An 8463-nucleotide genomic window follows, 5' to 3' on the forward strand; every position below is an offset into this window, starting at 1 on the left:
TTTTGTTACTACATCTTTAGTTCATTCAAATCTACATAGATGGTTTCCTGTCCCTATAGACATAATAGTCAAAACAGGAAAAATAATAATAAACAAATATGTAAACTTTGAAGAAGAAAAAACCCCGGAATATGCAACGTTCTAATTTATGTTTCTTATTGTAGTGACAGCTACAAACCTCTTGTTTGCAATATTTCAGATATAGAGTGAAGGAGCGCGAAGAGGCGCCGAACGATACGCACATCTCCCTTCGTCTTCCCATGTCGACCTAATAGGGTGCCTTTGTTTTTTTTAGGGATCAAAATCAGGCCTTGGGTATCTGGGAGAAAATAGGCTTTTCTACTTGAAATGGTATTTTAGTGGTTCGCAGAGATAGGTGCTACGAGCAAAGGCTTTCTAGATTATTTGATACTTCCGACTTCTAAACAATTAACACCTTGACATTTAGGGTTTTAGAGGTAATTTTTGCTTCTGCCGTATTTCTAATAGTAGCAATTTTGGGTGTTTTAGGGGGATGACCACCCCTACATAGATAGATTTAGTTTATTAGCAGCTCATACACACAAGTACATGGCTGTCACGCTAACAAACAATGAAAATACAAAACAAGTAATACAAGAGTCCAGCTAATTTTAGACCACCCACCCCTAGTTAAAAAACAGTCATATATAAATTTAGCGACCACTCTCTGTGCTGTTATAGGAGGATTTATTAGGTTCTGAAAAAGGGAACTTTTATCAACATATTTTTTTATCTTTCGTGACCTTTAACTTTTGGTTTTAACTTTTAAAACCTCAAGCACTCGTTTTCTTGCAATCTTATGTCGCTTACATTCAATCAGGAAGTGTGACCCGTCTTTGACCTTCCCTGAATTACACTGACAACAGATTCTGTCCTAGGGTTTCTATCGAAGTCTTTAAAAATGTCAAGCAGCTGGGGAAAACGCTAAAGGTCGCTAAAGTTCCGGTATAAAAAACTTAGCCCTTTTGAATTACAAAAGGTAAGAATGGTCTCGGGTAACGTAAAGCAGTTCCGCAGAGGGTATATAGGGTACTGGCATAGGGTACTCGCAAAGGGTACATAGGGTACTGGCATAGGGTACATAGGGTACTGGCATAGGGTACATAGGGTACTGGCATAGGGTACATAGGGTACTGGCATAGGGTACATAGGGTACTGGCATAGGGTACATAGGGTACTGGCATAGGGTACATAGGGTACATAGGGTACATAGGGTACTGGCATAGGGTACATAGGGTACATAGGGTACATAGGGTACTGGCATAGGGTACATAGGGTACTGGCATAGGGTACATAGGGTACTGGCATAGGGTACTGGCATAGGGTACATAGGGTATATAGGGTACTGGCATAGGGTACATAGGGTACATAGGGTACTGGCATAGGGTACATAGGGTACATAAGGTACTGGCATAGGGTACATAGGGTACATAGGGCACATAGGGTACATAGGGTACTGGCATAGGGTACATAGTGTACTGGCATGGGTTTTTTTTATGCATTACTATGTGCTGCGTGTAGGTCATGGCGAAGTTAGCTCCACAAGTTGCAGCTATTTGGAAACTGAAATTCTCCCCTTTTGCCACTTCTGCTACTCCTTCAGGTAAAGGCCAAAACTCTTTTCGTGCCCCCCTCTTCATTTTTACCTTTTATGAAATGTGAGTAATGAAACGGACATTAATAGTGGTGCAAGCAACGGACTGTTAGATATTTCGGGAAGTGAATAGGGGTGGTGTTTGTGTGTGTGTTGGGGGAGGGCAATTATGTGCACAAGTTTTAATAGTTGCCCACCGCCTTCTCCTCAAATATCGAATATTCCGGTCCTGAAATAACTGATCACTTAACATATCGGTCCTCCTAAAGAGACCACAGCAATACTAATATAACAGTATCAAATGTCATATGTCATATGTTTCACATATTTGTAGATAATAAAGTGAAAAGAGAAGTACTTTACATTTTTTTTTTGCAGTACAGCGTACTATATTTGTCTTACCTCCTGGGTGTGAAACAGACGTTGCAAAAGTGTCCTCTGCCCATTCATTCAGCCTGCGAACTTTCCTCTGCCACGGCCTGGTGAAGAGGTTCATGCGGCTGACGATCCAGCGAATCTGTCACTAACTCCAAATACAGGCTTCACAACTTTGTCATGATAGGGTACGCATGTCAAAGTAACTTACCACTACATGGGTATTCTCCTGGACAGCTTTGAAACGTGCATTGTTGTCTTCCAGCAGGTTTACCGTCTCCCTGTTGTATCAAGGATATACTCCTCAATAAGTCGTCTTAGTGGAGGAAAGTAAAACTCAGCACAACTACCGGTCCTAAAAAAGACGGAAGACCATGTTCTTCATTCACCATGAACTGCACCTTTGCCCTCAGCTTTCTCATTATCAAGTTATGCACTACAAATATCCATACCTTATGCTTGGCGAATCTTCCGTCCTGATACCATAGCAAGTGCTCACCCCACTCATGGAGGAGTGTCACCGTTCTAGGTCTATTAATATGGAAATCACCCTTACATGTAGGGAACAAGCACGGGAAGGCCATGGTGAAAAAATATGGTGTCGTAAACTCGGTGGCTGGGGTCTCGTCAGTTGACGGCCACGGAATCACTGGTCTACAGGTACAATTCCTCTAATGTTTATTTTGAACCTGATCTCTAACTTCTTCGTTCTCTTCTGCGATCAACCCATCTATTGCAGACTGGATCCACTCCCATACTCCTGTACTCCAATTTTCCTGTACTCCCATACTCCTGTACTCCCCTATTCCTGTACTCCCATACTCCTGTACTCCCATACTTCTGTACTCCCATACTCCTGTACTCCCATACTCCTGTACTCCCATACTCCTGTACCCCCATCTTCCTGTACTCCCATACTCCTGTACTCCCATACTCCTGTACCCCCATACCCCTGTACTCCCATACTCCTGTACTCCCATACTCCTGTAATCCCATACTCCTGTACTCCCCTATTCCTGTACTCCTGTACTCCAACACTTCTGTACTCATACTCCTGTACCCCCATCTTCCTGTACTCCCATACTCCTGTACTCCCATATTACTGTACTCTCATACTCCTGTACTCTCATACTCCTGTACTCCCATACTCCTGTACTCCCATACTCCTGTACTCCCATACTCCTGTACTCCCATACTCCTGTACTCCCATATTCCTGTACTCCCATACTCCTGTACTCCCATACTCCTGTACTCCCATACTCCTGTACTCCCATACTCCCATACTCCTGTACTCCCCTATTCCTGTACTCCCATACTCCTGTACTCCCATACTCCTGTACCCCCATCTTCCTGTACTCCCATATTCCTGTACTCCCATACTCCTGTAATCCCATACTCCTGTACTCCCCTATTCCTGTACTCCTGTACTCCAACACTTCTGTACTCTCATACTCCTGTACCCCCATCTTCCTGTACTCCCATACTCCTGTACTCCCATATTACTGTACTCCCATACTCCTGTACTCTCATACTCCTGTACTCCCATACTCCTGTACTCCCATACTCCTGTACTCCCATACTCCTGTACTCCCATATTACTGTACTCTCATACTCCTGTACTCTCATACTCCTGTACTCCCATACTCCTGTACTCCCATACTCCTGTACTCCCATACTCCTGTACTCCCATACTCCTGTACTCCCATACTCCTGTACTCCCATACTCCTGTACTCCCATAGTCTTGTACTCCCATACTCCTGTACTCCCTATACTCCTGTACTCCCATACTCCTGTACTCCCATACTCCCATACTCCCTATACTCCTGTACTCCCATACTCCTGTACTCCCATACTCCTGTACTCCCATATTCCTGTACTCCCCTATTCCTGTACTCCCATACCCCTGTACTCCCATACTCCTGTACTCCCATACTCCTGTACTCCCATACTCCTGTACTCCCATATTCCTGTACTCCCATACTCCTGTACTCCCATACTCCTGACTTCCACACTCCTGTACTCCCATACTCCTGTACTCCCATACTCCTGTACTCCCATACTCCTGTACTCCCATACTCCTGTACTCTCATACTCCTGTACTCCAATACTCCTGTACCCCCATCTTCCTGTACCCCCATACTCCTGTACTCCCATACTTCTGTACTCCCATACTCCTGTACTCCCATACTCCCGTACTCCCATACTCCTGTACTCCCATCCTCCAGTACTCCCATACTCCTGTACTCCCATACTCCTGTACTCCCATACTCCTGTACTCCCATATTCCTGTACACCCATACTCCTGTACTCCCATACTCCCATACTCCTGTACTCCCCTATTCCTGTACTCCTGTACTCCAACACTTCTGTACTCCCCTATTCCTGTACTCCCCTATTCCTGTACTCCCATCTTCCTGTACTCCCCTATTCCTGTACTCCCCTATTCCTGTACTCCCATACTCCTGTACTCCCCTATTCCTGTACTCCCATACTCCCATACTCCCTATACTCCTGTACTCCCATACTCCCATACTCCCTATACTCCTGTACCTCCATACTTTTGTACTCCCATACTCCTGTACTCCCATACTCCTGTACCCCCATACTCCTGTACTCCCATACTCCTGTATTCCCAAACTCCTGTACTCCCATCTTCCTGTACTCCCATATTCCTGTACTCCCCTATTCCTGTACTCCCATACTCCTGTACTCCCATACTCCTGTACTCCCATACTCCTGTACTCCCATATTCCTGTACTCCCATACTCCTGTACTCTCATACTCCTGTACTCCCATACTCCTGTACTCCCATACTCCTGTACTCCCATACTCCTGTACCCCCATACCCCTGTACTCCCATACTCCTGTACTCCCATACTCCTGTAATCCCATACTCCTGTACTCCCCTATTCCTGTACTCCTGTACTCCAACACTTCTGTACTCTCATACTCCTGTACCCCCATCTTCCTGTACTCCCATACTCCTGTACTCCCATACTCCCATACTCCTGTACTCCCCTATTCCTGTACTCCCATACTCCTGTACTCCCATACTCCTGTACCCCCATCTTCCTGTACTCCCATATTCCTGTACTCCCATACTCCTGTACTCCCATATTCCTGTATTCCCATACTCCTGTACTCCCATACTCCTGACTTCCACACTCCTGTACTCCCATACTCCTGTACTCCCATACTCCTGTACTCCCATACTCATGTACTCCCATACTTCTGTACCCCCATACTCCTGTACTCCCATACTCCTGTACTCCCATACTCCTGTACTCCCATACTCCTGTACTCCCATACTCCTGTACTCCCATATTCCTGTACTCCCATACTCCTGTACTCCCATACTCCTGACTTCCACACTCCTGTACTCCCATACTCCTGTACTCCCATACTCCTGTACTCCCATACTCCTGTACTCCCATACTCATGTACTCCCATACTCCTGTACTCCCATATTCCTGTACTCCCATACTCCTGTACTCCCATACTCCTGACTTCCACACTCCTGTACTCCCATACTCCTGTACTCCCACACTCCTGTACTCCCATACTCCTGTACTCCCATACTCCTGTACTCCCATACTCCTGTACCCCCATCTTCCTGTACTCCCATACTCCTGTACTCCCATACTCCCATACTCCTGTACTCCCATACTCCTGTATTCCCCTATTCCTGTACTCCTGTACTCCAACACTCCTGTACTCCCATACTCCTGACTTCCATACTCCTGTACTCCCACACTCCTGTACTCCCATACTCCTGTACTCCCACACTCCTGTACTTCCATACTCATGTACTCCCACACTCCTGTACTCCCATACTCCTGTACTCCCACACTCCTGTACTTCCATACTCATGTACTCCCACACTCCTGTACTCCCTAACTCCTGTTTTCCCATACTCCTGTACTCCCATACTACTGTACTCCCATACACTTGTAGCGGAGCTTCAACGCGGCGCGTGAGCGGAGCCCCATACCTAAGAAAGTGGTATATAGAACAAATATGGTAACAAATATTGGTAGCCCATCGACTCGAGTTTTCGTGACGATATGTCCGTCCGTCCGTCCCCAAAAAGCATCGTATGGCAACCAAGCTTGGCAGGTGTCATGTATGTACCAAGGGAGGTGCAAATATGTGGTCACGTGATTTGTCCAAAAATATGCTGACGTCATAAAAACAAAAAATATTTATATTTCACGAAGGAAACGTCATATGGCAACCAAACTCGGTAGGTGTCATGTTGGTGTCAAGGGCAACAATATGGTTACGTGTGGTATGACGTCATCGATGACGTGATAAAAAGCAAAAAAAAATCATATCTCTTTAAAGAAACATTGTTCCACAACCAAACTCGGTAGGTGTCATGTTGGTGTCAAGGGGGTGCTCCAATATGGTCACGTGATTGTGACGTCATCAATAACGTCACTAGACGCAAAATTTGGTGACGTCATCAAAATAAAAAATATTTATATTTCACGGAGGAAACATCATATGGCAACCAAACCTGGTAGGTGTCATGTAGGTGTCAAGGGGGATGCAACAATATGGTCAGATGTTGTGTGATGTCATCGATGACGTGATTAAAAGCAAAAAATTCATATCTTTTTAAAGAAACATTGTTCCACATTCAAACTCGGTAGGTGTCATGTTGGTGTCAAGGGGGTGCTCCAATATGGTCACAAGATTGTGACGTCATCAATGACGTCGCTAGAACCAAAATATGCTGACGTCATTAAAATACAAACATTCATATCTCGTGAAAGAAACATTGTATAACAACCAAACTTGGTAGGTGTCATGTATGTGTCAAAGGCGGTGCCAAGATATGGTCATGTGATGCGTGACGTCATCGATGACGTCACTTTAAGAAAAAACTTTCCGGATGTCATATCTATATTCATATCTCCTGAACAAAACATCATACAACAACCACTCTTGGTATGTGTTATGAAGGTGTCAAGGGGGGTGCACCAATATAGTCACGTGATTGTGACGTCATCAATGACGTCACTAGAAGAAAAAATAGGCTGACGTTATCAAATAAAAAATATTTATATTTTATTAAAGAAACATCGTGTGACAACAAAGCTCGGTAGGGTGTGATGTATGTTTTAAGTGGGTTGCAGTGAGATGGTCACGTGACATCATCGCCGAAACATCGTATGACAACTAAACTTGCTATGTGTCATGTAGATGTGGGGGGAATCGTTGACGACATCAAAAATAGAAATAAAGATAATATTTAATATGTTTTAAATTATAAAGCGAAAATAAGCAAAGATTTTGTCGTTTGGAGTCCGCTTTTAGGCAATGCCTAAATCTATATATTATCGGTATTCATTAATTTGATATATTAAGATATATTATTTATTAAGATATATTATATCTTTTCAGAGATCCTTTATAATGATTATCATTATAAACAATCTGATGACGTAACGCCACAGCTGTGTCCATGCTTTTATATCCCTGTCAAAAACACAACTACAGAAATCATGCCAAAATTCCAATGCAAAACTGCTTTTTTAGAGGATGTGAACGCAAAATGAAAATATTTGATAAAATCAAAAAATTGAAATATTTAATAAAAATCAAAACATGGATTTTCACTTATCAAAAAATGCATGTGAGTTTTTGGCATTACAGACAGTAATTACAAGTACACCCTTGTCTCTCTCTCCGCATGGTACTACCGGCAGGCAAGCGGGGGGAATTCCCTATGAAAGCGGGCTGGGGGCTCGGCGGGGCGCGGGTTTTTCCTATTTTATATGAAAGTCCCCGGTCCCCCCCGTGAGTCGATTTGTACTAAAATGACTCATTTCGTTTCTATTATCAGGAGAATGCAATCAATCAATGAAGAATATAATTTCCGAATTTAGTATTCATTGAAAAATTCTTTGACATTCTTCCACAATCGAATATAAGGTACAAGAAAAAGCGAAATTTTAGAAGTAAGTTTGATGTTTTTGCATAAATTTGAACCCGATATTTCGGTTGATATTTCTTTCCAAGGCAGAGAATATCTTTGCGATTTTTCCTAATACCCATGCGGTGAGACGTACGAACAAAACATTTCAGAATACCCCAAATGTCTCTAAAGAGAGACGGCGAGCAGGCTATCATTATACATTAGAAAAAAATCCGCTGCGGTTTTCTTTATTTCCTTAATTGATTTAAGGTGAATGTACTAGTTCCTTTAATTCCTATGCACTTAAAATTTATCGAGGTTTATCAGAGAATACTAATCGGATTAGAGGAAAGAGCAACGCCACACGAAAACTGATAGGAAATTTTCTGAACTTGAAGGAAATTCGAGCTGATAGTGAGCTCATAGCTCGTCTTTAAAAACCTAAAAATATGGCATTTACCACGACCATTTATAACCAGGAAGAGCCAAGATAAACAAACAACACAAATGAAAACGTGCGAGCTCTTGAAAGCAATGTTTGGCCGGAAG

The sequence above is a fragment of the Nematostella vectensis genome, chromosome 5 (assembly GCF_932526225.1).
Source record: "Nematostella vectensis chromosome 5, jaNemVect1.1, whole genome shotgun sequence".
Taxonomy (NCBI): Eukaryota; Metazoa; Cnidaria; class Anthozoa; order Actiniaria; family Edwardsiidae; genus Nematostella; species Nematostella vectensis.